This window comes from Hyla sarda, chromosome 6, assembly GCF_029499605.1.
Source record: "Hyla sarda isolate aHylSar1 chromosome 6, aHylSar1.hap1, whole genome shotgun sequence".
NCBI lineage: Eukaryota > Metazoa > Chordata > Amphibia > Anura > Hylidae > Hyla > Hyla sarda.
The window spans coordinates 282,530,621-282,558,120 of NC_079194.1; the positions used below are offsets into that span (position 1 = coordinate 282,530,621).

Consider the following 27,500-nt stretch of genomic DNA (forward strand, 5'->3'; position numbering starts at 1 on the left):
GTGGAACCTTCCTGGTCTTTTTATCTACTCATAGGTGTGTTGTCTTTTGCGCATGCTGCGAATTCAACCCAACTATCAAAGAGAATTATGGCCCGAAGAGAGCATTAAAAGCTAATTTTTTTAAACAAGAGGAAAAACCATTCATTCCACGTCAAGCGATCATTCTTTTCCTGTGACCCTAAGTCACAAATGCTTGAATGGGCAATTAATCCGTGGAATGATGGTTTCCACTTTGAATTAGATTATGAAGAGTTTAAATTTAAGTGTGACCTGCTGATTTCTTTCAAAAATATTTTTTCTGTGAGATGTTCTGGACTTGTACTTTCACCATTTAGATGTTAGCTTGCTGAAGAAGAGGAAAGTTGAAAAAGCAGTTCAAGCACATCTGTAGTCGTGGCCGAGTGGTTAAGGTGATGGACTAGAAATCCTTTGGGGTCACCCCGCGCTTGTTCAAATCCTGCCGACTACGTTTACCTTTGCTGCCGTGACTTTTGATACCAAGTCTCGAAAACGTAACGTTTAACCACTGTGAAACTCGGGAAAGATCTCTCAAATGGTAGATGTAACTTTTTCACCTTTTCACTTTTTCATCCGTCTGGGTTCCATTGTGTAATGGTTAGCACTCTGAACTTTGAATCCAGTGATCGGAGTTCAAATCTCGGTGGAACCTTCCTTGTCTTTTTATCTACTCATAGGTGTTTTGTCTTTTGCTCATGCTGCGCATTCAACCCAACTATCAAAGAGAATCATGGACCGAAGAGAGCATTAAAAGCTAATTGTTGAAACAATAGGAAAAACCATTCATTCCACGTCAAGCGATCATTCTTTTCCCGTGACCCTAAGTCATAAATGCTTGAATGGGCAATTGTTCCGTGGAATGATGGTTTCCACTTTGAATTAGATTATGAAGAGTTTAAATGTAAGTGTGACCTGCTGTTTTCTTTCAAAAATATTTTTTATTTGAGATGTTCTGGATTTGTACGTTCCCCATTTAGATGTTAGCTTGGTGAAGAAGAGGAAAGTTGAAAATACAATTCAAGCACATCTGTAGTCGTGGCCGAGTGGTTAAGGCGATGGACTCGAAATCCATTGGGGTCTCCCCGCGCAGGTTAAATCCTGCCAAATACCTTTACCTTTGCTGCCGTGACATTTGATACCAAGTCTCGAAAATGTAACGTTCAACCACTCAGAAACTCGGGAAAGAGCTCTCAAATAGTAGATGTACCTTTTTCACCTTTTCACCCTTTCATCTGTCTGGGTTAGATTATGAAGAGTTTAAATGTAAGTGTGACCTGCTGATTTCTTTCAAAAATATTTTTTCTGTGAGATGTTCTGGATTTGTATTTTCACCATTTAGATGTTAGCTTGGTGAAGAAGAGGAAAGTTGAAAATGCAGTTCAAGCACATCTGTAGTCGTGGCCGAGTGGTTAAGGCGATGGACTCGAAATTCATTGGGGTCTCCCCGCGCAGGTTAAAATCCTGCCGACTACGTTTACCTTTGCTGCCGTGACATTTGATACCAAATCTCGAAAATGTAACGTTCAACCACTCAGAAAATCGGGAAAGAGCTCTCAAATAGTAGATGTCACTTTTTCACCTTTTCACCTTTTCACCTTTTCACCTTTTCACCTGTCTGGGTTCCATGGTGTAATGGTTAGCACTCTGGACTTTGAATCCAGTGATCTGAGTTCAAATCTTGGTGGAACCTTCCTGGTCTTTTTATCTACTCATAGGTGTGTTGTCTTTTGCTCATGCTGCGTATTCAACCCAACTATCAAAGAGAATCATGGCCCGAAGAGAGCATTAAAAGCTAATTGTTGAAACAAGAGGAAAAACCATTCATTCCACGTCAAGCGATCATTCTTTTCCCGTGACCTTAAGTCATAAATGCTTGAATGGGCAATTGTTCCGTGGAATGATGGTTTCCACTTTGAATTAGATTATGAAGAGTTTAAATGTAAGTGTGACCTGCTGATTTCTTTCAAAAATATTTTTTCTGTGAGATGTTCTGGATTTGTACTTTCACCATTTAGATGTTAGCTTGGTGAAGAAGAGGAAAGTTGAAAATGCAGTTCAGGCACGTCTGTAGTCGTGGCCGAGTGGTTAAGGCGATGGACTCGAAATCCATTGGGGTCTCCCCGTGCAGGTTCAAAACCTGCCGACTATGTTTACCTTTGCTGCCTTGACATTTGATACCAAGTTTCGAAAACGTAACTTTTAACCACTCTGAAACTCGGGAAAGATCTCTGGACTTTGAATCCAGTGATCCGAGTTCAAATCTCGGTGGAACCTTCCTGGTCTTTTTATCTACTCATAGGTGTGTTGTCTTTTGCTCATGCTGCGTATTCAACCCAACTATCAAAGAGAATCATGGCCCGAAGAGAGCATTAAAAGCTAATTGTTGAAACAAGAGGAAAACCATTCATTCCACGTCAAGCGATCATTCTTTTCCTGTGACCCTAAGTCATAAATGCTTGAATGGGCAATTGTTCCGTGGAATGATGGTTTCCACTTTGAATTAGATTATGAAGAGTTTAAATGTAAGTGTGACCTGCTGTTTTCTTTCAAAAATATTTTTTATTTGAGATGTTCTGGATTTGTACGTTCCCCATTTAGATGTTAGCTTGGTGAAGAAGAGGAAAGTTGAAAATACAATTCAAGCACATCTGTAGTCGTGGCCGAGTGGTTAAGGCGATGGACTCGAAATCCATTGGGGTCTCCCCGCGCAGGTTAAATCCTGCCAACTACGTTTACCTTTGCTGCCGTGACATTTGATACCAAGTCTCGAAAATGTAACGTTCAACCACTCAGAAACTCGGGAAAGAGCTCTCAAATAGTAGATGTACCTTTTTCACCTTTTCACCCTTTCATCTGTCTGGGTTCCATGGTGTAATGGTTAGCACTCTGGACTTTGAATCCAGTGATCCGAGTTCAAATCTTGGTGGAACGTTCCTGGTCTTTTTATCTACTCATAGGTGTGTTGTCTTTTGCTCATGCTGCTTATTCAACCCAACTATCAAATAGAATCATGGCCCGAAGAGAGCATTAAAAGCTAATTGTTGAAACAAGAGGAAAACCATTCATTCCACGTCAAGCGATCATTCTTTTCCTGTGACCCTAAGTCATAAATGCTTGAATGGGCAATTGTTCCGTGGAATGATGGTTTCCACTTTGAATTAGATTATGAAGAGTTTAAATGTAAGTGTGACCTGCTGATTTCTTTCAAAAATATTTTTTCTGTGAGATGTGCTGGATTTGTACTTTCACCATTTAGATGTTAGCTTGGTGAAGAAGGGGAAAGTTGAAAATACAATTCAAGCACATCTGTAGTCGTGGCCGAGTGGTTAAGGCGATGGACTCGAAATCCATTGGGGTCTCCCCGCGCAGGTTCAAATCCTGCCGACTACGTTTACCTTTGCTGCCGTGACATTTGATACCAAGTCTCGAAAACGTATCGTTTAACCACTCTGAAACTCGGGAAAGATCTCTCAAATGGTAGATGCAACTTTTTCACCTTTTCACCTTTTCACCTTTTCTCCTCTCTGGGTTCCATGGTGTAATGGTTAGCACTCTGGACTTTGAATCCAGTGATCCGAGTTCAAATCTCAGTGGAACCTTCCTGGTCTTTCTATCTACTCATAAGTTTGTTGTCTTTTGCTCATGCTGCGTATTCAACCCAACAATCAAAGAGAATCATGGCCCGAAGAGAGCATTAAAAGCTAATTGTTGAAACAAGAGGAAAAACCATTCATTCCACGTCAAGCGATCATTCTTTTCCCGTGACCCTAAGTCATAAATGCTTGAATGGGCAATTGTTCCGTGGAATGATGGTTTCCACTTTGAATTAGATTATGAAGAGTTTAAATGTAAGTGTGACCTGCTTTTTTCTTTCAAAAATATTTTTTCTTTGAGATGTTCTGGATTTGTACGTTCCCCATTAAGATGTTAGCTTGGTGAAGAAGAGGAAAGTTGAAAATACAATTCAAGCACATCTGTAGTCGTGGCCGAGTGGTTAAGGCGATGGACTCGAAATCCATTGGGGGTCTCCCCGCGCAGGTTCAAATCCTGCTGACTATGTTTACCTTTGCTGCCGTGACATTTGATACCAAGTCTCGAAAACGTAACGTTCAACCACTCTGAAACTCGGGAAAGATCTCTCAAATGGTAGATGTAACTTTTTCACCTTTTCACCTTTTCACCTTTTCACCTTTTCACCTGTCAGGGTTCCATGGTGTAATGGTTAGCACTCTGGACTTTGAATCCAGTGATCCGAGTTCAAATCTCGGTTTAACCTTCCTGGTCTTTTCATCTACTCATAGGTGTGTTGTCTTTTGCTCATGCTGCGTATTCAACCCAACTATCAAAGAGAATCATGGCCCGAAGAGAGCATTAAAAGCTAATTGTTGAAACAAGAGGAAAACCATTCATTCCACGTCAAGCGATCATCTTTTTCCTGTGACCCTAAGTCATAAATGCTTGAATGGGCAATTGTTCCGTGGAATGATGGTTTCCACTTTGAATTAGATTATGAAGAGTTTAAATGTAAGTGTGACCTGCTGATTTCTTTCAAAAATATTTTTTCTGTGAGATGTGCTGGATTTGTACTTTCACCATTTAGATGTTAGCTTGGTGAAGAAGAGGAAAGTTGAAAATGCAGTTCAAGCACATCTGTAGTAGTGGCCGAGTGGTTAAGGCGATGGACTCGAAATCCATTGGGGTCTCCCCGCGCAGGTTCAAATCCTGCCGACTACGTTTACCTTTGCTGCCGTGACATTTGATACCAAGTCTCGAAAACGTATCGTTTAACCACTCTGAAACTCGGGAAAGATCTCTCAAATGGTAGATGCAACTTTTTCACCTTTTCACCTTTTCTCCTCTCTGGGTTCCATGGTGTAATGGTTAGCACTCTGGACTTAAAATCCAGTGATCCGAGTTCAAATCTGGGTGGAACCTTCCTGGTCTTTCTATCTACTCATAAGTTTGTTGTCTTTTGCTCATGCTGCGTATTCAACCCAACAATCAAAGAGAATTATGGCCCGAAGAGAGCATTAAAAGCTAATTGTTGAAACAAGAGGAAAAACCATTCATTCCACGTCAAGCGATCATTCTTTTCCCTTGACCCTAAGTCATAAATGCTTGAATGGGCAATTGTTCCGTGGAATGATGGTTTCCACTTTGAATTAGATTATGAAGAGTTTAAATGTAAGTGTGACCTGCTTTTTTCTTTCAAAAATATTTTTTCTTTGAGATGTTCTGGATTTGTACGTTCCCCATTAAGATGTTAGCTTGGTGAAGAAGAGGAAAGTTGAAAATACAATTCAAGCACATCTGTAGTCGTGGCCGAGTGGTTAAGGCGATGGACTCGAAATCCATTGGGGTCTCCCCGCGCAGGTTCAAATCCTGCTGACTACGTTTACCTTTGCTGCCGTGACATTTGATACCAAGTCTCGAAAACGTAACGTTCAACCACTCTGAAACTCGGGAAAGATCTCTCAAATGGTAGATGTAACCTTTTCACCTTTTCACATTTTCACCTTTTCACCTGTCAGGGTTCCATGGTGTAATGGTTAGCACTCTGGACTTTGAATCCAGTGATCCGAGTTCAAATCTCGGTTTAACCTTCCTGGTCTTTTCATCTACTCATAGGTGTGTTGTCTTTTGCTCATGCTGCGTATTCAACCCAACTATCAAAGAGAATCATGGCCCGAAGAGAGCATTAAAAGCTAATTGTTGAAACAAGAGGAAAACCATTCATTCCACGTCAAGCGATCATCTTTTTCCCGTGACCCTAAGTCATAAATGCTTGAATGGGCAATTGTTCCGTGGAATGATGGTTTCCACTTTGAATTAGATTATGAAGAGTTTAAATGTAAGTGGGACCTGCTGTTTTCTTTCAAAAATATTTTTTCTTTGAGATGTTCTGGATTTGTACGTTCCCCATTTAGATGTTAGCTTGGTGAAGAAGAGGAAAGTTGAAAATACAATTCAAGTACATCTGTAGTTGTGGCCAGTGGTTAAGGCGATGGACTCGAAATCCATTGGGGTCTCCCCGCGCAGGTTCAAATCCTGCCGACTGCGTTTACCTTTGCTGCCGTGACATTTGATACCAAGTCTCGAAAATGTAACGTTCAACCCCTCAGAAACTCGGGAAAGAGCTCTCAAATAGAAGATGTAACTTTTTCACCTTTTCACCTGTCTGGGTTCCATGGTGTAATGGTTAGCACTCTGGACTTTGAACCCAGTAATCCAAGTTCAAATCTCGGTGGAACCTTCCTGGTCTTTTTATCTACTCATAGGTGTGTTGTCTTTTGCTCATGCTGCGTATTCAACCCAACTATCAAAGAGAATCATGGCCCGAAGAGAGCATTAAAAGCTAATTGTTGAAACAAGAGGAAAACCATTCATTCCACGTCAAGCGATCATTCTTTTCCTGTGACCCTAAGTCATAAATGCTTGAATGGGCAATTGTTCCGTGGAATGATGGTTTCCACTTTGAATTAGATTATGAAGAGTTTAAATGTAAGTGTGACCTGCTGATTTCTTTCAAAAATATTTTTTCTGTGAGATGTTCTGGATTTGTATTTTCACCATTTAGATGTTAGCTTGGTGAAGAAGAGGAAAGTTGAAAATGCAGTTTAAGCACATCTGTAGTCGTGGCCGAGTGGTTAAGGCGATGGACTCGAAATCCATTGGGGTCTCCCCGTCCAGGTTAAAATCCTGCCGACTACGTTTACCTTTGCTGCCGTGACATTTGATACCAAATCTCGAAAATGTAACGTTCAACCACTCAGAAAATCGGGAAAGAGCTCTCAAATAGTAGATGTCACTTTTTCACCTTTTCACCTTTTCACCTTTTCACCTTTTCACCTGTCTGGGTTCCATGGTGTAATGGTTAGCACTCTGGACTTTGAATCCAGTGATCTGAGTTCAAATCTTGGTGGAACCTTCCTGGTCTTTTTATCTACTCATAGGTGTGTTGTCTTTTGCTCATGCTGCGTATTCAACCCAACTATCAAAGAGAATCATGGCCCGAAGAGAGCATTAAAAGCTAATTGTTGAAACAAGAGGAAAAACCATTCATTCCACGTCAAGCGATCATTCTTTTCCCGTGACCTTAAGTCATAAATGCTTGAATGGGCAATTGTTCCGTGGAATGATGGTTTCCACTTTGAATTAGATTATGAAGAGTTTAAATGTAAGTGTGACCTGCTGATTTCTTTCAAAAATATTTTTTCTGTGAGATGTTCTGGATTTGTACTTTCACCATTTAGATGTTAGCTTGGTGAAGAAGAGGAAAGTTGAAAATGCAGTTCAAGCACGTCTGTAGTCGTGGCCGAGTGGTTAAGGCGATGGACTTGAAATCCATTGGAGTCTCCCTGCGCAGGTTCAAATCCTGCCGACTACGTTTACCATTGCTGCCGTGACATTTGATACCAAGTCTCGAAAACGTAACTTTTAACCACTCTGAAACTCGGAAAAGATCTCTCAAATGGTAGATGTAAATTTTTCACCTTTTCACCTTTTCACCTGTCTGGGTTCCATGGTGTAATGGTTAGCACTCTTGACTTTGAATCCAGTGATCTGAGTTCAAATTTGGGTGGAACCTTCCTGGTCTTTTTATCTACTCATAGGTGTGTTGTCTTTTGCTCATGCTGCGTATTCAACCCAACTATCAAAGAGAATTATGGCCCGAAGAGAGCATTAAAAGCTAATTGTTGAAACAAAAGGAAAACCATTCATTCCACGTCAAGCGATCATTCTTTTCCCGTGACCCTAAGTCATAAATGCTTGAATGGGCAATTGTTCTGTGGAATGATGTTTTCCACTTTGAATTAGATTATGAAGAGTTTAAATGTAAGTGTGACCTGCAGTTTTCTTTCAAAAATATTTTTTCTTTGAGATGTTCTGGATTTGTACGTTCCCCATTTAGATGTTAGCTTGGTGAAGAAGAGGAAAGTTGAAAATGCAGTTCAAGCACATCTGTAGTTGTGGCCGAGTGGTTAAGGCAATGGACTAGAAATCCATTGGGGTCTCCCCGTGCAGGTTCAAAACCTGCCGACTACGTTTACCTTTGCTGCCTTGACATTTGATACCAAGTTTCGAAAAACGTAATTTTTAACCACTCTGAAACTCGGGAAAGATCTCTGGACTTTGAATCCAGTGATCCGAGTTCAAATCTCGGTGGAACCTTCCTGGTCTTTCTATCTACTCATAGGTTTGTTGTCTTTTGCTCATGCTGCGTATTCAACCCAACAATCAAAGAGAATCATGGCCCGAAGAGAGCATTAAAAGCTAATTGTTGAAACAAGAGGAAAAACCATTCATTCCACGTCAAGCGATCATTCTTTTCCCGTGACCCTAAGTCATAAATGCTTGAATGGGCAATTGTTCCGTGGAATGATGGTTTCCACTTTGAATTAGATTATGAAGAGTTTAAATGTAAGTGTGACCTGCTGTTTTCTTTCAAAAATATTTTTTCTTTGAGATGCTCTGGATTTGTACGTTCCCCATTTAGATGTTAGCTTGGTGAAGAAGAGGAAAGTTGAAAATACAATTCAAGCACATCTGTAGTCGTGGCCGAGTGGTTAAGGCGATGGACTCGAAATCCATTGGGGTCTCCCCGCGCAGGTTAAAATCCTGCCGACTACGTTTACCTTTGCTGCCGTGATATTTGATACCAAGTCTCGAAAACGTAACGTTCAACCACTCAGAAACTCGGGAAAGAGCTCTCAAATAGTAGATGTCACTTTTTCGCCTTTTCACCTTTTCACCTTTTCACCTTTTCACCTGTCTGGGTTCCATGGTGTAATGGTTAGCACTCTGGACTTTGAATCCAGTGATTCGAGTTCAAATCTCGGTGGAACCTTCCTGGTCTTTTTATCTACTCATAGGTGTGTTGTCTTTTGCTCATGCTGCGTATTCAACCCAACTATCAAAGAGAATCATGGCCCGAAGAGAGCATTAAAAGCTAATTGTTGAAACAAGAGGAAAAACCATTCATTCCACGTCAAGCGATCATTCTTTTCCCGTGACCTTAAGTCATAAATGCTTGAATGGGCAATTGTTCCGTGGAATGATGGTTTCCACTTTGAATTAGATTATGAAGAGTTTAAATGTAAGTGTGACCTGCTGATTTCTTTCAAAAATATTTTTTCTGTGAGATGTTCTGGATTTGTACTTTCACCATTTAGATGTTAGCTTGGTGAAGAAGAGGAAAGTTGAAAATGCAATTCAAGCACGTCTGTAGTCGTGGCCGAGTGGTTAAGGCGATGGACTCGAAATCCATTGGGGTCTCCCCGCGCAGGTTCAAATCCTGCCGACTACGTTTACCTTTGCTGCCGTGACATTTGATACCAAGTATCGAAAATGTAACGTTCAACCACTCAGAAACTCGGGAAAGAGCTCTCAAATAGAAGATGTAACTTTTTCACCTTTTCACCTTTTCACCTTTTCACCTGTCTGGGTTCCATGGTGTAATGGTTAGCACTCTGGACTTTGAATCCAGTAATCCAAGTTCAAATCTCGGTGGAACCTTCCTGGTCTTTTTATCTACTCATAGGTGTGTTGTCTTTTGCTCATGCTGCGTATTCAACCCAACTATCAAAGAGAATCATGGCCCGAAGAGAGCATTAAAAGCTAATTGTTGAAGCAAGAGGAAAACCATTCATTCCACGTCAAGCGATCATTCTTTTCCTGTGACCCTAAGTCATAAATGCTTGAATGGGCAATTGTTCCGTGGAATGATGGTTTCCACTTTGAATTAGATTATGAAGAGTTTAAATGTAAGTGTGACCTGCTGATTTCTTTCAAAAATATTTTTTCTGTGAGATGTTCTGGATTTGTACTTTCACCATTTAGATGTTAGCTTGGTGAAGAAGAGGAAAGTTGAAAATGCAGTTCAAGCACGTCTGTAGTCGTGGCCGAGTGGTTAAGGCGATGGACTCGAAATCCATTGGGGTCTCCCCGCGCAGGTTCAAATCCTGCCGACTATGTTTACCTTTGCTGCCGTGACATTTGATACCAAGTATCGAAAATGTAACGTTCAACCACTCAGAAACTCGGGAAAGAGCTCTCAAATAGAAGATGTAACTTTTTCACCTTTTCACCTTTTCACCTTTTCACCTGTCTGGGTTCCATGGTGTAATGGTTAGCACTCTGGACTTTGAATCCAGTAATCCAAGTTCAAATCTCGGTGGAACCTTCCTGGTCTTTTTATCTACTCATAGGTGTGTTGTCTTTTGCTCATGCTGCGTATTCAACCCAACTATCAAAGAGAATCATGGCCCGAAGAGAGCATTAAAAGCTAATTGTTGAAGCAAGAGGAAAACCATTCATTCCACGTCAAGCGATCATTCTTTTCCTGTGACCCTAAGTCATAAATGCTTGAATGGGCAATTGTTCCGTGGAATGATGGTTTCCACTTTGAATTACATTATGAAGAGTTAAAAATCTAAGTGTGACCTGCTGATTTCTTTCAAAAATATTTTTTCTGTGAGATGTTCTGGATTTGTATTTTCACCATTTAGATGTTAGCTTGGTGAAGAAGAGGAAAGTTGAAAATACAATTCAAGCACATCTGTAGTCGTGGCCGAGTGGTTAAGGCGATGGACTCGAAATCCATTGGGGTCTCCCCGCGCAGGTTAAAATCCTGCCGACTACGTTTACCTTTGCTGCCGTGATATTTGATACCAAGTCTCGAAAACGTAACGTTCAACCACTCAGAAACTCGGGAAAGAGCTCTCAAATAGTAGATGTCACTTTTTCACCTTTTCACCTTTTCACCTTTTCACCTTTTGACCTGTCTGGGTTCCATGGTGTAATGGTTAGCACTCTGGACTTTGAATCCAGTGATCCGAGTTCAAATCTCGGTGGAACCTTCCTGGTCTTTTTATCTACTCATAGGTGTGTTGTCTTTTGCTCATGCTGCGTCTTCAACCCAACTATCAAAGAGAATCATGGCCCGAAGAGAGCATTAAAAGCTAATTGTTGAAACAAGAGGAAAAACCATTCATTCCACGTCAAGCGAACATTCTTTTCCCGTGACCTTAAGTCATAAATGCTTGAATGGGCAATTGTTCCGTGGAATGATGGTTTCCACTTTGAATTAGATTATGAAGAGTTTAAATGTAAGTGTGACCTGCTGATTTCTTTCAAAAATATTTTTTCTGTGAGATGTTCTGGATTTGTACTTTCACCATTTAGATGTTAGCTTGGTGAAGAAGAGGAAAGTTGAAAATGCAGTTCAAGCACATCTGTAGTCGTGGCCGAGTGGTTAAGGCAATGGACTAGAAATCCATTGGGGTCTCCCCGTGCAGGTTCAAAACCTGCCGACTACGTTTACCTTTGCTGCCTTGACATTTGATACCAAGTTTCGAAAACATAACTTTTAAGCACTCTGAAACTCGGGAAAGATCTCTGGACTTTGAATCCAGTGATCCGAGTTCAAATCTTGGTGGAACCTTCCTGGTCTTTCTATCTACTCATAGGTTTGTTGTCTTTTGCTCATGCTGCGTATTCAACCTAACAATCAAAGAGAATCATGGCCCGAAGAGAGCATTAAAAGCTAATTGTTGAAACAAGAGGAAAAACCATTCATTCCACGTCAAGCGATCATTCTTTTCCCATGACCTTAAGTCATAAATGCTTGAATGGGCAATTGTTCCGTGGAATGATGGTTTCCACTTTGAATTAGATTATGAAGAGTTTAAATGTAAGTGTGACCTGCTGTTTTCTTTCAAAAATATTTTTTCTTTGAGATGTTCTGGATTTATACGTTCCCCATTTAGATGTTAGCTTGGTGAAGAAGGGGAAAGTTGAAAATACAATTCAAGCACATCTGTAATCGTGGCCGAGTGGTTAAGGCGATGGACTCGAAATCCATTGGGGTCTCACCACGCAGGTTGAAATCCTGCTGACTACGTTTTCCTTTGCTGCCGTGACATTTGATACCAAGTCTCGAAAACGTAACTTTTAAACACTCTGAAACTCGGAAAAGATCTCTCAAATGGTAGATGTAACTTTTTCACCTTTTCACCTTTTCACATGTCTGGGTTCCATGGTGTAATGGTTAGCATTCTGGACTTTGAATCCAGTGATCCGAGTTCAAATCCCGGTGGAACCTACCTGGTCTTTCTATCTACTCATAGGTTTGTTGTCTTTTGCTCATGCTGCGTATTCAACCCAACTATCAAAGAGAATCATGGCCCGAAGATTGTTGAAACAAGAGGAAAAACCATTCATTCCACGTCAAGCGATCATTCTTTTCCCGTGACCCTAAGTCATAAATGCTTGAATGGGCAATTGTTCCGTGGAATGATGGTTTCCACTTTGAATTAGATTATGAAGAGTTTTCAAAAATATTTTTTCTGTGATGTGTTCTGGATTTGTACGTTCTCCATTTAGATGTTAGCTTGGTGAAGAAGAGGAAAGTTGAAAATGCATTTCAAGAACATTTGTAGTCGTGGCCGTTCATTCATTTCTAGCACATCTGTAGTCGTTGCCGAGTGGTTAAGGCGATGGACTAGAAGTCCATTGGGGTCTTCCCGCACAGGTTCAAATCCTGCCGACTACGTTTACCTTTGCTGCAGTGACATTTTATACCAAGTCTTGAAAACGTAACGTTTGACCACTCTGAAACTCGGAAAAGATCTCTCAAATGGTAGATGTACCTTTTTTACCTTTTCACCTTTTCACCTTTTCACCTGTCTGGATTCCATGGTGTAATGGTTAGCACTCTGGACTTTGAATCCAGTGATCCGATTTCAAATCTCGGTGGAACCCTCCTGGTCTTTCTATCTACTCATCGGTTTGTTGTCTTTTGCTCATGCTGCGTATTCAACCCAACTATCAAAGAGGATCATGGCCCAAAGAGAGCATTAAAAGCTAATTGTTGAAACAAGAGGAAAAAACATTCATTCCACGTCAAACGATCATTCTTTTCCCGTGACCCTAAGTCATAAATGCTTGAATGGGCAATTGTTCCGTGGAATGATGGTTTCCACTTTGAATTAGATTATGAAGAGTTTAAATGTAAGTGTGACCTGCTGTTTTCTTTCAAAAATATTTTTTCTGTGAGATGTTCTGGATTCCCCATTTAGATGTTAGCTTGGCGAAGAAGAGGAAAGTTGAAAATTCAATTTAAGCACACTTGTAGTTGTGGCTGGGTGGTTAAGGTGATGAACTAGCAATCCATTGGGGTCTCCCTGTGCAGGTTCAAATCTCGCTGGTTACATTTATGTTTGCTGCCGTGACATTTGATACCAAGTCTCGAAAAGTTGAAAATGTAGATTTTGCCATCTGTAGTCGTTGCTGAGTGGTTAAAGGGGTACTCCGGTGAAAACCTTTTTTCTTTTAAATCAACTGGCTCCGGAAAGTTAAACAGATTTTTACATTACTTCTATTAAAGAATCTTAATCTTTCATGTACTTAATAGCTGCTGAATACTACAGAGGAAATTATTTTCTTTTTGGAATGCTTTCTGATGACATCACGAGCACAGTGCTCTCTGCTCACGTTATTATAATAATAATAAGTCATTATTTATTGTTGTCCTTAGTGGGATTTGAACAAAATGCCCCAGCACTGTAAGCCACCATGCTGCCCTTAGTGTAAATCTCCTATGCATGGTTGCTAAAATGGACAGAGATGTCAGCAGAGAGCACTGTACTCGTGATGTCATCAGTGTTCCAAAAAGAAAGGAATTTCCTCTGTAGCATTCAGCAGCCAATAAGTACTGGAAGGATTAAGATTTTTTAATAGAAGTAATTTACAAATATGTTTAACTTTCTGGCACCAGTTGATTTAAAAGAAAAAAGGTTTTCACCAGAGTGCCCCTTTAAGGTGAATGACTAGAAATCCATTGGGGCCTGTGCAGGTTCAAATCCTGCTAACTATGTAAATCTTTTTTTTAATTTTTTTATTCAAACAATTTTTATTTTAAACAAATATAGAAATACTAGGTACAACGGATGACAAGTAATCAAAAGTATAGTACATACAAAAACGTACCGAAAATGTTACATAGTTAGTTAGTATGGTTGAAAAAAGACATACGTCCATCAAGTCCAACCAGGGGATTGAAGGGAAGGATGTAAGGGGATATATGTTATATAAGTAAGGACCTTCAAATTGTCGTCAGAAAGCATAGGTCAAACATCGTCCTAGGTAGGGCAGTTCACAGCCTGTTTACACTATATAGAAAGCTGGTTACAGGCATAGGTAACAGAGGGGATCGACGGGACCTATTATCAGTATTAGCGTACAGAAGGGCAGTGGGGGGCTCGAGTAACACGCATTCCATTTCCTCTGAAAGGCCTTTTAGTGGTGACAAGCTAAGGCATATGCTCTCTCATAACTACACGATAAGTTGACAGAGTTGATCAATTCTAGTAAGGAGGGGACATCAGCAGTGCGCCAGCATCTCGTGATCAGAAGCTTAGTGGTTATCAGGATGTGGGCTACGGGTACACGGACATGTGACGGTAGCTTGTCTATATCAAGCAGCAGTAGTGCTAAGCTAGGTTTCAGGACAAATTCCCCCCATAAAAATCTTCTCAGAAGCAACTGTACTCCCTCCCATAAGATATGTAAGTTTGGACAATCCCATAAAGTAGGCAGTAGGGTTCCCCTTAGACCGCAATTGTGCCAGCATGTGTTAGGGCACTCTGGATTCCTTACATTCAGTCTGGCAGAAGTAAAGTACCAGCGGAGCACAGTTTTTATGAATGCCTCTCTATGATTGGTAGAGCGTAGCAGTTTATTTGCATTATGGAAAGCTTGGGTCCATTGTTGTATCGTCAATGAATCCCCAAGATCTGACTCCCATTTAGCCATATAGGGCAGTTTCACTGTGTCTGTCCTGCCACCTAAAAGGTTGTAAAAAAGGTTGATCCCTTTCTTGGAAGGTACCAGACTCTTGAAAAAATGGAGGATGCGTGTGGGCATTATCAGAGAATGGCAAAACTCCTTAGTCAATAAGCTCCTAATTTGTAGACATTTATAGAAGTCTGAGTGTGAGACATTATATTTTTGTCGTATGTGGGGGAAATGTATAGTGTCATGGGAGTCAAGGAGGCCGCCCACCATCTGGATGTCGCCCCTCTGCCAGTTCCGCAAGTCAATGTCCGGTATGTAATGAGTTAAGAAGTCAATAGGGACTTAGGAGGCTAAGTCTTCAATGTACAGGCTGTGTAAGGAAATATTTCCAGGTCTTATCTGAAATGTTGATTGCAGACAGGCAAGTCGGGGAGAGGGAAGAGGACGGCTGTAAAGCTACTAACAGCCTAGAGCGTAGGGACAATGGGTTCGAGCATACTGACTCTATATCAACCCACCGCTTAGACCTACTCGCAGACCACCAATATTGTAGCTGGTCGAGAATACACGATCTGTAGTAATCATCAAGGTGGGGGAAACCGAGGCCACCAGAGTCAACATGGGTGGTCAGGATCTTCCTTTCTACTCTGGGTCTTTTGCCTGCCCAAACGTACGCAAATATGATCTTATTTAGAGACTGAAAAAACAATCTAGGTATAGCAATCGGTAGAGTACGGAACAGATAGAGCAGTTTGGGCAATTGCATCATTTTAAATGCCGCCAGACGACCCAGCCATGACGGGATAAGTTTGGAGTAGGATGACAGAGAGGCAGAGAGGGCTGAAGCAAGAGGAGGAAAGTTGTTTTGGAAGGTGTGGGAAGATGGGTAAGAGACTTGGACACCTAAGTATGTCACTGATTCCGTTTGCCAGTCTGGCTCAAATGCATTTTAAGGCCGCAAATTGTGGGGGTCGGGAGGTTAACAGGTAGAATTTGTGACTTAGAGGAGTTCAGCTTGTAAAAGGATATGTCGCTAAAGTCATGTAAAAGAGAAAAGAGAGTGGGTAGTGAAGAGGGAATGTCGGTCATTGTGAGAATGACATCGTCCGCGAAAAGTGCTAACTTGTGTTCTTGTCTGCCTACTCTGATACCACGGATGTCAGGATGGGCTTGGATAGCCCTAGCAAGGGGTTCAATAGTAAGAACAAACAGGAGGGGCGAAAATGGACATCCTTGTCGTGTTCCGTTCGACAGGGTGAACTGGTCAGACAGTGCTCCATTCACGAAGACCTGAGCTACAGGGTTGGAGTAAAGAGCTCTTATTGCTTCCAGGATCGGACCTGAGAAGCCAAATTCTAGTAATACAGAAAATGCGTACTGCCAGTTCACCCTGTCGAAGGCTTTCTCCGCGTCGAGTGTCAGGAACACAGCTGGGGTGTCATGATTTTCACAATGCTGAAGTAGGGAAAAGATCCGTCTGGTATTATCTTGGGCCTGTCTTCCGGGGATAAATCCTACTTGGTCGGGGCCTATTAGTTTCGGTAGGAACGGTAGGAGTCTATTAGCGAGCAGTTTTGCGTATATTTTCACGTCGCTATTCAATAGGGAAATCTGTCTGTAATTGGACGTTTGATCTGGGGGTTTACTGGATTTATGGATAGTGGTAATTAAAGCATTCAGCATTTCAGCGGGAAGGGAGCCCAAGGAACTAGCAATGGAAAAAACCTCTAGCAAATATGGGGACAATATCTCACCGTATTTTTTGTAATACTCGTTGGAAAATCCGTCTGGGCCCGGCGCTTTGTGCGAAGGGAGGGACGCTATGGTGGATCTAACTTCCTGTAAGGAGAAGGGGGAGTTAAGGAAGGCAAGTGAAGAATCAGATAGATGAGGAAGGTGCAGAGAGCGGAGAAAGGAGTAAATGTTCGTCTGGGATGGCTGAGTCGTCTGGGTGTCAGTCTGTAAATTATAGAGGCTATGGTAGTAGTCTTTAAATGATTGAGCAATGCCTTTAGGAGACAAGTGAGTCTCTTTCGTGGTGGGGTGTGTCATCGCAGCGATGCGACATTTAGTACGGGGAGGTTTTAACCTGTTCGCTAGTAGTAATGTAGGCTTATTATCATGCGTATAATACCTGACTCTGGACCTCTTAACGTCTTTTTCAAAAGAGTATAGGAGCTGCTGACGTAGGCATGTACGGGCCTGAAGTAGTTATGAGAAGAGATCTTGAGTACGGGAAGATTTGTGGAGTGATTCTAACACCTGCACTCTAGCTGTAGCGTCTGTCAAGGTTTTGGTACGTTCTTTTTTGAGGTAGGATCCCATTTGTATAAATGTACCTCTGATTGCCACCTTATGGGCGAGCCACAATGTGGTAGGGGTGACATCTGGGGTCTCATTGAGACTAAAATAGTCTAGGAGGGAGCTTTCTATTTTCTTGCTGTGTACAGTATGGGCAATAATATGGTCGTTAGCCCGCCATACAAAATCTGAGTGAGCCTTGCCAGTAGGGGATAGTGACAGGAATGTAGGAGCATGGTCTGTCCAGGTGATTTCTCCTATACCTGTGTGGGTGATTATCTCTAACAATCCCCTAGATACTACTATCAGGTCAATCCTAGAGTATGTGTGGAAATGGGGTGTTACGTGTAGTCACGTTCAGAGGCATGGAATATCCTCCACGAGTCAAATAGGTCATAGGAAGTGAGCAGGTCACCAACTAAGGCGGAGCACCATCTAGATCTCCCAGCGATGTCTAGGGAAGCATTAGGGATAGAATTAAAGTCTCCGCAAATCACAACGTCACCTTTTTTAACTGAAGACACTAAATCAAAGACTTTCTTGAGAAACCTGTTTTGTCTGTGCTTAGGCGCATACAGATTAACAATTGTATAAGTGCCATTGTCTATAGTGCAAACTAAAATTATGTAACGACTCTGGGGGTCGACAATCTGGGTGTGGATGGAAACAGCTAAGTCGTCTCTAAAGGCCACTAGCACACCTCTTTTCTTTTTGTGGAAGGAGGAGGAAAGCACCGTGGGAAATCTTCTATGTTTAAGCGTCGGGGGATTGGTGGTAGATATATGCGTTTCTTGTATACAGAGCACCGAGGCCCGCCGTCTATCCGCCTCCCGACACATGAAATGTCTTTTCTGGGGGCTATTTAGACCATTAACATTAAGGGAGAGTATGTCAATTCCCATTATGCACGGGGGGGGTAGGTGCCCGGAGACACGCTACTTGGAGAGAGGGTTAAAAACTCGACTACCTCCCTGGGGAGGCAGACGAGGATGTCACACTTCAGATACCTAGGGGAAGTATAAACAAGAACAGCGTTGCTTCAGAGGGCCAGAGGGATAGTACAGGCTACCCAACTCAGGAGGGGATGCTCACTGCCGACACTAGGGGAATTAAAAACCTGACTTGGTTCTAAGAACCACAGACGAGGATGTCACAAAACAGCAATAAGAGGGGCATAGGGACGTACTATCGCTATCATACACATAGTAATTATTAACAGCTCTGAGTGGTAGAGAAACTGTAAAATAGTGCAATTTAAACAACAGGTAAGAACTGGAGAGGTGCAGTAACACCTTAAACAACGGTGTAAAGAGTTTTGGTTTAACACTGATTCAGTGGACGGGGAAGTCTAACAAGTCGTAAGTGGTCAGCACATATGAAGCCTTATCGCCTCAGAAACTAAAAGCGACACAGGTTCTAAAATGAAATATATACTTGCCAAAAAAAAAAGTTCACTCCGGGTCCTCGGCAGGTGGTACAACCTCTGGATGCACTGCAGGGTCGGGTCCATCTTCAATCATACCCCAGTTGCGCAGCATCAACAGACCGTCTTCAGCTGACAGTAACGCGTGGACTTTGCCTTGTCTGTGGATGAGAATTGTTACGCCGAGCGCTCCGGGTCCCCGCTCCTCCCCGGAGCGCTCGCGGCGTTCACCTTCTCGCAGCGCCCCGGTCAGACCCGCTGACCGGGAGCGCTGCATTAATGTCACCGGCAGGGAAGCGACCCACGTAGCGTCTCGCGTCCCAGTCACCTCATCTGTCCTGTCCCCCGTCGGCTCAGTCCCGGCGCGCGTGGCCCCGCTCCCTAGGGTCTTGTTGCCCTTGTGCCAGTGAAAGCGTTTCCTGTGTATGTCCCAAGCCAGTGTTCCAGACCCTCTGCCGTTGCCCCTGACTACGATCCTTGCTGCCTGCCCTGACCTTCTGCTACGTCCGACCTTGCTCTTGCCTAATCCCTTGTACCGTGCCTATCTCAGCCATCAGTTGGGGTTGAGTCGCTATCCGGTGGAACGACCAGAGGGTTACCTGCCGCTGCAAGTCCATCCCGATTTGCGGCGGGCTCTGGTGAAAACCAGTAACCCCTTAGACTCCGTTCCCCTGGTACGGCCCACGTCATCACTCCACTGACACAGAGGATCCACCACCAGTATCCTCACATTATCCGGATCCTGACAGTAGAGCCGGCCATGGATCCCGCTGAGGTCCCGCTGCCAGTTGTCGCTGACCTTACCATGGTGGTCGCCCGGCAATCTCAACAGATAGCGCAACAAGGACATCAGCTGTCCCAACTGACTGTCATGCTGCAACAACTTCTGCCACAGCTTCAGCAACCATCTCCTCCGCCAGCTCCTGCACCTCTTCCGCAGCGAGTGGCTGCTTCCAGCCTCCGCTTGTCCCTGCTGGACAAATTTGATGGGGACTCTAAACAATGCCGTGGTTTCCTGTCTCAATGTTCACTACACTTGGAGATGTTGTCGGACCAATTTCCCACAGAACGGTCTAAAGTGGCTTTCGTGGTCAGTCTCCTGTCTGGAAAGGCCTTGTCTTGGGCCACACTGCTCTGGGACCACAATGATCCTGTCACTGCCACTGTCCAGTCCTTCTTCTCTGAGGTTCGTAGTGTCTTCGAGGAACCAGCCCGAGCCTCTTCTGCCGAGACTGCTTTGTTGAAACTTGTTCAAGGAAATTCTTCTGTGGGCGAATACGCCAACCAATTTCGTACCCTCGCATCTGAATTATCCTGGAACAATGAGGCCCTCTGCGCGACCTTCAAGAAAGGCCTATCCAGCAACATCAAGGATGTACTGGCCGCACAAGAAATTCCTGCTAACCTGCATGAACTTATCCATTTGGCCACCCGCATTGACATGCGTTTTTCTGAAAGACGCCAGGAGCTCCGTCAAGATATGGACTTTGTTCGCACCAGGCGATTTCTCTCCCCGGCTCCTTTCTTCTCAAGTCCACTGCAATCTGTTCCTGTGCCTTCTGCCGTGGAGGCTATGCAAGTGGACTGGTCCCGCCTGACCCTACAAGAGAGGACTCGCTGCCGCAACGAGAATCTATACCTGTACTGTGCTAGTACCGAACACTTCCTAAAGGATTGTCCTATCCGTCCTCTGCGTCAGGAAAGACGCACTCCGATTCCGCACAAAGGTGAGACAGCTCTAGGTGTGAACTCTGCTTCTCCACGTCTTACTGTGCCTGTGCGGATATCTTCTTCTGCTAACTCCTCCTTCTCAGCTGTGGCCTTCTTGGATTCTGGTTCTGCAGGAAATTTTATTTTGGCCTCTTTCGTTAATAGGTTCAACATGCCAGTGACCAGTCTCGCCAGACCACTCTACATCTCTTCAGTTAATGGAGAAAACCTGGACTGCACTGTGCGTTACCGCACAGAACCCCGGTTAATGTGCATTGGACTGCATCACGAAAAAATTGAATTTCTTGTCCTACCCAACTGCACTTCTGAAATTCTCCTCGGCTTGCCATGGCTCCAACGTCATTCTCCTACCCTTGACTGGACCACCGGGGAGATCAAGAGCTGGGGTTCTTCTTGCCTCAAAAAATGCCTCACGTCTGCTTCCGGCTTCGTCAGTCAAACCCCTGTGGCTCCTCCTATACCAGGTCTTCCCAAGGCATACCAGGACTATGCCGATGTTTTCTGTAAAAAACAAGCAGAGACTTTGCCACCTCATAGGCCTTATGACTGCCCTATTGACCTCCTTCCTGGTACTATTCCACCCCGGGGCAGGATCTATCCTCTGTCCGCTCCTGAGACTCAAGCCATGTCGGACTACATCCAGGAAAACTTAAAGAGGGGATTCATTCGCAAGTCCTCATTCCCTGCCGGAGCGGGGTTCTTCTTTGTTTCAAAAAAAGACGGTACCTTACGGCCGTGTATTGACTACTGCGGTTTAAATAAAATCACTATCAAAAACCGCTATCCCCTGCCTCTTATCTCGGAACTCTTTGACCACCTTCGTGGCGCCAACATCTTCACTAAATTGGACTTAAGAGGCGCATATAATCTCATTCGCATCAGAAAAGGGGATGAGTGGAAAACCGCATTTAATACCAGAGACGGACATTTTGAATATCTCGTTATGCCCTTTGTGCTATGCAACGCCCCTGCAGTCTTCCAGGACTTCGTTAATGAAATATTTCGGGACTTGTTATATACCTGTGTTGTGGTTTATCTGGACTACATCTTGATTTTTTCCTCTAGTCTAGAAGAACACTGTCGTCATGTCCGCCTAGTGCTCCAGAGACTCTGCGAAAATCAACTATATGCCAAGATGGAGAAATGTCTCTTTGAATGCCAATCTCTTCCCTTCTTAGGTTACCTAGTCTCTGGCCAGGGACTTCAAATGGACCCAGACAAACTGTCAGCGGTTCTAGATTGGCCACGCCCTTCTGGACTCCGAGCTATCCAACGCTTCTTAGGATTTGCCAATTACTACCTACAGTTTATTCCTAATTTTTCCACCATTGTGGCTCCGATTGTGGCCCTAACCAGGAAGAATGCCAACCCTAAGTCCTGGCCTCCCCAAGCGGATGAGGCCTTCAATCGCCTCATAACTGCCTTCGCTTCTGCTCCAGTACTGTCCAGACCTGACCCATCGAAACCCTTCTTGCTGGAAGTGGACGCCTCCTCAGTCGGAGCCGGAGCCGTACTCCTTCAAAAAAAACTCTACGGGACATAATATTACTTGTGGTTTCTTTTCTAAAACCTTCTCTCCGGCGGAAAAAAATTACTCCATTGGTGATCGTGAACTTCTGGCCATCAAATTAGCTCTCGAAGAATGGAGGCATCTACTGGAAGGTTCCAAACACCCCATTGTCATCTACACAGATCACAAGAATCTCTTGTATCTCCAGTCTGCCCAACGTCTGAACCCTCGCCAGGCTAGGTGGTTGTTGTTTTTTGCCCGCCTTAACTTCGAGATTCACTTTCGTCGTTCCTCTGATGCTACCGAATCTGAAGCCCCTCTGCAACACATTGTACCTCCGTGATGCCTGGTCTCCTCTGCTCCAGCTTCTATTAGACAAACTCCTCCTGGAAAGACCTTTGTCCCTCCACGCCAGCGCCTCAAGATTCTCAAGTGGGGACACTCCTCGCTGGCCACGCTGGCGTCAAGAAGTCCATCCAACTCATCTCTCGTTTATATTGGTGGCCTACCCTGGAGGGTGATGTCGCTGATTTCATTCGGGCCTGTACAGTTTGTGCCCAAGACAAGACTCCTCGCCAGAAGCCTGCTGGACTCCTCCTTACTTTACCTGTTCCTGAGCAACCATGGTCTCAAATTGCCATGGATTTTATTACGGATCTGCCTTTATCCCGTGGTAACACAGTCATCTGGGTGGTCGTTGATCGTTTCTCCAAGATGGCACATTTCATTCTGCTTCCAGGTCTTCCTTCTGCGCCACAGTTGGCGAAGCAATTTTTTATGCATATTTTTCTCCTTCACAGGCTTCCCACGCATATCGTCTCGGATAGAGGCGCCCAATTTGTATCGAAATTTTGGAGAGCTCTCTGTAATCAATTAAAAATCAAATTAAATTTCTCGTCCTTCTATCATCCCCAATCCAATGGGCAAGTAGAGAGAGTTAACCAGATCCTTGGTGACTATTTGCGACATTTTGTTTCCTCCCGCCAAGACGATTGGGTCGACCTTCTACCCTGGGCTGAATTCTCGTACAATTTCAAAAACTCTGAATCCTCCGCCAAATCCCCGTTCTTTGTGGTGTACGGCTGTCACCCTCTGCCCCCCTCCCAAATCCCACTTCTTCTGGATTGCCTGCCGTTGATGAAGTTACCCGGGACTTCTCTATCATCTGGAAGGAGACTCAAAAGTCCTTCCTGGCCTCGTCTCGTATGAAGAAGCATGCCGATAAAAAGAGAAGAACTCCTCCTGTCTTCGCTCCTGGGGACAAAGTGTGGCTCTCTGCCAAGTATATCCGCTTCCGTGTCCCCAGCTATAGGCTGGGACCAAGTTATCTTGGACCTTTTAAAATCAAGAGTCAAATCAATCCTGTCTCCTACAAACTTCTTCTTCCCCCTTCTCTCCGTATTCCTAACTCTTTTCATGTTTCCCTTCTCAAACCTCTTGTCCTTAACCACTTCTCTCCCAAGGTTGTCGCTCAAGCTCCTGTCTCTGGCTCCTCCGATGTCTTCGCTCCGAAACTCTCACATCCAAAACAGTTAGAGGTAAAAAAAAAAATTCTCGGAGATTGGGAGAATTGTGGACCTGTGGACTAATTCGCAAGTTTTCAGGTTCCAAAAAGAAGGGGAGACCCAAGGGGCTCCTCCCCGGAGCGCTCGCGGCGTTCACCTTCTCGCAGCGCCCCGGTCAGACCCGCTGAACGGGAGCGCTGCATTAATGTCACCGGCGGGGACGCGACCCTCGTAGCGGGACGCGCCCGCTCGCGGCTTGCGTCCCAGTCACCTCACCTGTCCTGTCCCCCGTCGGCTCAGTCCCGGCGCACTCGGCCCCGCTCCCTAGGGTGCGCGCGCCGGCTCTCTGCGATTTAAAGGGCCAGTGCGCCACTGATTGGCGCCTGGCTCAATAAGTGCTCACACCTGTGCCCTCGTTATAAAACCTCACCTTCCCAGCATTGCCGGATCTTGTTGCCCTTGTGCCAGTGAAAGCGTTTCCTGTGTATTTCCCAAGCCAGTGTTCCAGACCCTCTGCCGTTGCCCCTGACTACGATCCTTGCTGCCTGCCCTGACCTTCTGCTACTTCCTACCTTGCTCTTGCCTAATCCCTTATACCGCGCCTATCTCAGTTGTCAGTTGGGGTTGAGTCGCTATCGGGTGGAACGACCTGGGGGTTACCTGCCGCTGCAAGTTCATCCCGCTTTGCGGCGGGCTCTGGTGAAAACCAGTAACCCCTTAGACTCCGTTCCCCTGGTACGGCCCACGTCATCACCCCACTGACACAGAGGATCCACCACCAGTATCCTCACAGTATCCGGATCCTGACAAGAATCTTAGCTGGGAAACCCCATCTGTAGGGAATTCCAAGGTTGCGCAGTACTGCGGTTACTGGACCAAAATTACGCCGTGCCTGGAGTGTCGCAGCAGATAAGTCGCCATACAGTTTGATCTCCTCATACGGATCAGGCAGGGTAGGATACTGGTAGGTACTGGAGCAAAAGATCCTTTGTCTGGAAAAAGGTGAATCTGGCCAGGACGTCACAGGGTAAGTCCTCAGGTAGAGAGCGCGGTCTGGGCACTCTATGCGCTCTGTCTATGCTATATTAATAGTCCTCTAAATCCGGCAGCAGTTGTTTAGTGAGATGCTTAACATATTTGGCCAGCTGCGAGCCAGGAACATCCTCTGGGATACCGCAAAATTTTACGTTGTTACGCCTATTGCGGTCCTCATAGTCGATCAGTTTAGCATGCAAAGAGTCCACCTTGCCGTCCAAAGCATTATATGCACCCTGCAGGTCATTGTGGGCTTGTGCGAAGGAGACTAGTTTAGATTCTGTGTGGGACATCTTTTGTTCCAGGAGGGCAGTAGAGGAGCTAATAGGTTGCAGCAATGTAGTAAAGTCATTTTGCAATGAGCTGCGCAGCATTGGCAGCATATCTTTAAGGAGGTTATCAGATACTGCTTGATCAGTTGTTTTGTATGCAGAGAATACATCAGTCTCAGTATGAACATCAGGTTCCCCAGTGGCAGAGCTCTCCCCCACATGAGAAGACAGCATGGGTTTCTGTTTAAGCGGACTGACCTGAGGAGAGGCTGGCAGGTTATATGAGTCACGCTGGTCTCCGCTCCACGCTGCACCCGGTCCCTGTACGGCTCCGACATCTTCGGCAGCTGAGATGGCAGTCTGAGCTGCTCGAGCCTGGGAGGAACCAGGTTCCCACTCGTGTCAGGTACTTTTGTCTTGGCAGACACTGGTGCCAGAAAACACACAAGTAGAAGACTACATGCTACTCATGGAACTGGATGAGCAGGAATGCTCTCAAAAGGTGGGCTCGTCCGGGATTTGAACCCGGGACCTCTCGCACCCTAAGCGAGAATCATACCCCTAGACCAACGAGCCAAGCTGAGACAGCACCAAAAGGACGTTTGCCAACACCAACGAGCCAAGCTGAGACAACGTCGAAAGGCCGTTTGCCAACACCAAATTTATTCACAGGACTGCTGCTGTCAGAAAACAAACAAGGAGAAGACTAAAGATAGCTCACGGAATGATAAGGTTGGGAAGGAACCCTAAGTGAGGATCATACCCCTAGACCAATGAGTCGACACAGCGTTTCCACTGAAGACAGCATTGGCAGGTTTTCACTTCTACAATGCTCAGAGTTGAATTAAGGTAACCAAAAAGTAAAGTCTTCTCCGAAAACACCTCTGTCCGTGATTTAAAGCAAACCGCTCTGGTAAACAGCAGATGAAACCGAATTATGAGAGGTGAGGGCGGCAAATGAAGGTGGTGACAGGGCTCGTCAGGGATTCGAACCCGGGGCCTCTCGCACCCTAAGCAAGAATCATACCTCTATACCAACGAGCCAGAATTCTGCCATACTCCTGAGGCGTGTCAGGTACTTTTGCCTTGGCAGATTTGCAAAAAATCCATTGGGTGGAGGCTTACTATGGGCATGTTGACAAGAGGTGAGAAAAAGGAGAAAGGTCACTCCTCAGGAAAAGCCAGGGTTCGTCCGGGATTTGAACCCGGGACCTCTCGCACCCAAAGCGAGAATCATACCCCTAGACCAACGACCCAGAAGTGGCAGCTGCTGGTTTCCTTCCTATGCTGACTTTGACCTCTCAAATTATGCTGCCATGTGGAGAGCTTGCTTGGCACCTACAGAGGCAAATATTAATCTCTAATGGATCATCTGCATAAAAGTCCATTCAGAATGATAAACAATTAAAATTAAAGAAAGGCACTTTGCAAGCATTACATGTATTGCATAAGCCAGTGAGGGGTTGGACACTGGTGCCAGAAAACACACAAGGAGAAGACTAAAGATAGCTCACGGAATGATAAGGTTGGGAAGGAACCCTAAGTGAGGATCATACCCCTAGACCAATGAGACGACACAGCGTTTCCACTGAAGACAGCATTGGCAGGTTTTCACTTCTACAATGCTCAGAGTTGAATTAAGGTAACCAAAAAGTAAAGTCTTCTCCGAAAACACCTCTGTCCGTGATTTAAAGCAAACCGCTCTGGTAAACAGCAGATGAAACCGAATTATGAGAGGTGAGGGCGGCAAATGAAGGTGGTGACAGGGCTCGTCAGGGATTCGAACCCGGGGCCTCTCGCACCCTAAGCAAGAATCATACCTCTATACCAACGAGCCAGAATTCTGCCATACTCCTGAGGCGTGTCAGGTACTTTTGCCTTGGCAGATTTGCAAAAAATCCATTGGGTGGAGGCTTACTATGGGCATGTTGACAAGAGGTGAGAAAAAGGAGAAAGGTCACTCCTCAGGAAAAGCCAGGGTTCGTCCGGGATTTGAACCCGGGACCTCTCGCACCCAAAGCGAGAATCATACCCCTAGACCAACGAGCCAGAAGTGGCAGCTGCTGGTTTCCTTCCTATGCTGACTTTGACCTCTCAAATTATGCTGCCATGTGGAGAGCTTGCTTGGCACCTACAGAGGCAAATATTAATCTCTAATGGATCATCTGCATAAAAGTCCATTCAGAATGATAAACAATTAAAATTAAAGAAAGGCACTTTGCAAGCATTATATGTATTGCATAAGCCAGTGAGGGGTTGGACACTGGTGCCAGAAAACACACAATGAGAAGAATACATGCTACTCATGGAACTGGATGAGCAGGAATGCTCTCAAAAGGTGGGCTCGTCCGGGATTCGAACCCGGGACCTCTCGCACCCTAAGCGAGAATCATTCCCCTAGACCAACGAGCCAAGCTGAGACAGCAGCAAAAGGACGTTTGACGACACCAACGAGCCAAGCTGAGACAACGTCGAAACGCCGTTTGCCAACACCAAATTTATTCACAGGACTGCTGCTGTCAGAAAACAAACAAGGAGAAGACTAAAGATAGCTCACGGAATGATAAGGATGGGAAGGAACCCTAAGTGAGGATCATACCCCTAGACCAATGAGTCGACACAGCGTTTCCACTGAAGACAGCATTGGCAGGTTTTCACTTCTACAATGCTCAGAGTTGAATTAAGGTAACCAAAAAGTAGTCTTCTCCGAAAACACCTCTGTCCGTGATTTAAAGCAAACCGCTCTGGTAAACAGCAGATGAAACCGATTTATGAGAGGTGAGGGCGGCAAATGAAGGTGGTGACAGGGCTCGTCCGGGATTCGAACCCGGGGCCTCTCGCACCCGAAGCGAGAATCATACCTCTAGTCCAACGAGCCAGAATTCTGCCATACTCTTGAGGCGTGTCAG

The 27,500-nt window shown here is 44.6% G+C and overlaps 24 non-coding genes across 24 annotated transcripts; 19 read left to right on the plus strand and 5 right to left on the minus strand.

The window, feature by feature from the left end:
* Positions 1–1,409: 1,409 nt before the first annotated feature.
* Positions 1,410–1,491, plus strand: TRNAS-CGA (transfer RNA serine (anticodon CGA)). The gene has a single exon. It is a non-coding gene; the product is annotated as a tRNA-Ser (tRNA).
* Positions 1,492–2,085: 594 nt separating this feature from the next.
* On the plus strand, positions 2,086–2,167 carry TRNAS-CGA (transfer RNA serine (anticodon CGA)). The gene has a single exon. It is a non-coding gene; the product is annotated as a tRNA-Ser (tRNA).
* Positions 2,168–2,668: 501 nt separating this feature from the next.
* Positions 2,669–2,749, plus strand: TRNAS-CGA (transfer RNA serine (anticodon CGA)). The gene has a single exon. It is a non-coding gene; the product is annotated as a tRNA-Ser (tRNA).
* Positions 2,750–3,326: 577 nt separating this feature from the next.
* On the plus strand, positions 3,327–3,408 carry TRNAS-CGA (transfer RNA serine (anticodon CGA)). Its single transcript has one exon. It is a non-coding gene; the product is annotated as a tRNA-Ser (tRNA).
* A 586-nt stretch (positions 3,409–3,994) lies between these two features.
* Positions 3,995–4,077, plus strand: TRNAS-CGA (transfer RNA serine (anticodon CGA)). The gene has a single exon. It is a non-coding gene; the product is annotated as a tRNA-Ser (tRNA).
* A 593-nt stretch (positions 4,078–4,670) lies between these two features.
* Positions 4,671–4,752, plus strand: TRNAS-CGA (transfer RNA serine (anticodon CGA)). The gene has a single exon. It is a non-coding gene; the product is annotated as a tRNA-Ser (tRNA).
* A 129-nt stretch (positions 4,753–4,881) lies between these two features.
* TRNAL-UAA (transfer RNA leucine (anticodon UAA)) lies at positions 4,882–4,953 on the plus strand. The gene has a single exon. It is a non-coding gene; the product is annotated as a tRNA-Leu (tRNA).
* A 377-nt stretch (positions 4,954–5,330) lies between these two features.
* On the plus strand, positions 5,331–5,412 carry TRNAS-CGA (transfer RNA serine (anticodon CGA)). Its single transcript has one exon. It is a non-coding gene; the product is annotated as a tRNA-Ser (tRNA).
* A 585-nt stretch (positions 5,413–5,997) lies between these two features.
* Positions 5,998–6,078, plus strand: TRNAS-CGA (transfer RNA serine (anticodon CGA)). The gene has a single exon. It is a non-coding gene; the product is annotated as a tRNA-Ser (tRNA).
* Positions 6,079–6,647: 569 nt separating this feature from the next.
* Positions 6,648–6,729, plus strand: TRNAS-CGA (transfer RNA serine (anticodon CGA)). Its single transcript has one exon. It is a non-coding gene; the product is annotated as a tRNA-Ser (tRNA).
* A 594-nt stretch (positions 6,730–7,323) lies between these two features.
* TRNAS-UGA (transfer RNA serine (anticodon UGA)) lies at positions 7,324–7,405 on the plus strand. Its single transcript has one exon. It is a non-coding gene; the product is annotated as a tRNA-Ser (tRNA).
* A 577-nt stretch (positions 7,406–7,982) lies between these two features.
* TRNAS-AGA (transfer RNA serine (anticodon AGA)) lies at positions 7,983–8,064 on the plus strand. Its single transcript has one exon. It is a non-coding gene; the product is annotated as a tRNA-Ser (tRNA).
* Positions 8,065–8,567: 503 nt separating this feature from the next.
* TRNAS-CGA (transfer RNA serine (anticodon CGA)) lies at positions 8,568–8,649 on the plus strand. The gene has a single exon. It is a non-coding gene; the product is annotated as a tRNA-Ser (tRNA).
* A 594-nt stretch (positions 8,650–9,243) lies between these two features.
* Positions 9,244–9,325, plus strand: TRNAS-CGA (transfer RNA serine (anticodon CGA)). Its single transcript has one exon. It is a non-coding gene; the product is annotated as a tRNA-Ser (tRNA).
* Positions 9,326–9,910: 585 nt separating this feature from the next.
* Positions 9,911–9,992, plus strand: TRNAS-CGA (transfer RNA serine (anticodon CGA)). Its single transcript has one exon. It is a non-coding gene; the product is annotated as a tRNA-Ser (tRNA).
* Positions 9,993–10,578: 586 nt separating this feature from the next.
* Positions 10,579–10,660, plus strand: TRNAS-CGA (transfer RNA serine (anticodon CGA)). The gene has a single exon. It is a non-coding gene; the product is annotated as a tRNA-Ser (tRNA).
* A 145-nt stretch (positions 10,661–10,805) lies between these two features.
* Positions 10,806–10,877, plus strand: TRNAQ-UUG (transfer RNA glutamine (anticodon UUG)). Its single transcript has one exon. It is a non-coding gene; the product is annotated as a tRNA-Gln (tRNA).
* A 377-nt stretch (positions 10,878–11,254) lies between these two features.
* TRNAS-AGA (transfer RNA serine (anticodon AGA)) lies at positions 11,255–11,336 on the plus strand. Its single transcript has one exon. It is a non-coding gene; the product is annotated as a tRNA-Ser (tRNA).
* A 502-nt stretch (positions 11,337–11,838) lies between these two features.
* TRNAS-CGA (transfer RNA serine (anticodon CGA)) lies at positions 11,839–11,920 on the plus strand. Its single transcript has one exon. It is a non-coding gene; the product is annotated as a tRNA-Ser (tRNA).
* Positions 11,921–25,095: 13,175 nt separating this feature from the next.
* Positions 25,096–25,167, minus strand: TRNAP-AGG (transfer RNA proline (anticodon AGG)). The gene has a single exon. It is a non-coding gene; the product is annotated as a tRNA-Pro (tRNA).
* Positions 25,168–25,775: 608 nt separating this feature from the next.
* On the minus strand, positions 25,776–25,847 carry TRNAP-UGG (transfer RNA proline (anticodon UGG)). Its single transcript has one exon. It is a non-coding gene; the product is annotated as a tRNA-Pro (tRNA).
* A 721-nt stretch (positions 25,848–26,568) lies between these two features.
* TRNAP-UGG (transfer RNA proline (anticodon UGG)) lies at positions 26,569–26,640 on the minus strand. Its single transcript has one exon. It is a non-coding gene; the product is annotated as a tRNA-Pro (tRNA).
* A 291-nt stretch (positions 26,641–26,931) lies between these two features.
* On the minus strand, positions 26,932–27,003 carry TRNAP-AGG (transfer RNA proline (anticodon AGG)). Its single transcript has one exon. It is a non-coding gene; the product is annotated as a tRNA-Pro (tRNA).
* Positions 27,004–27,397: 394 nt separating this feature from the next.
* TRNAP-CGG (transfer RNA proline (anticodon CGG)) lies at positions 27,398–27,469 on the minus strand. Its single transcript has one exon. It is a non-coding gene; the product is annotated as a tRNA-Pro (tRNA).
* Positions 27,470–27,500: the final 31 nt, after the last annotated feature.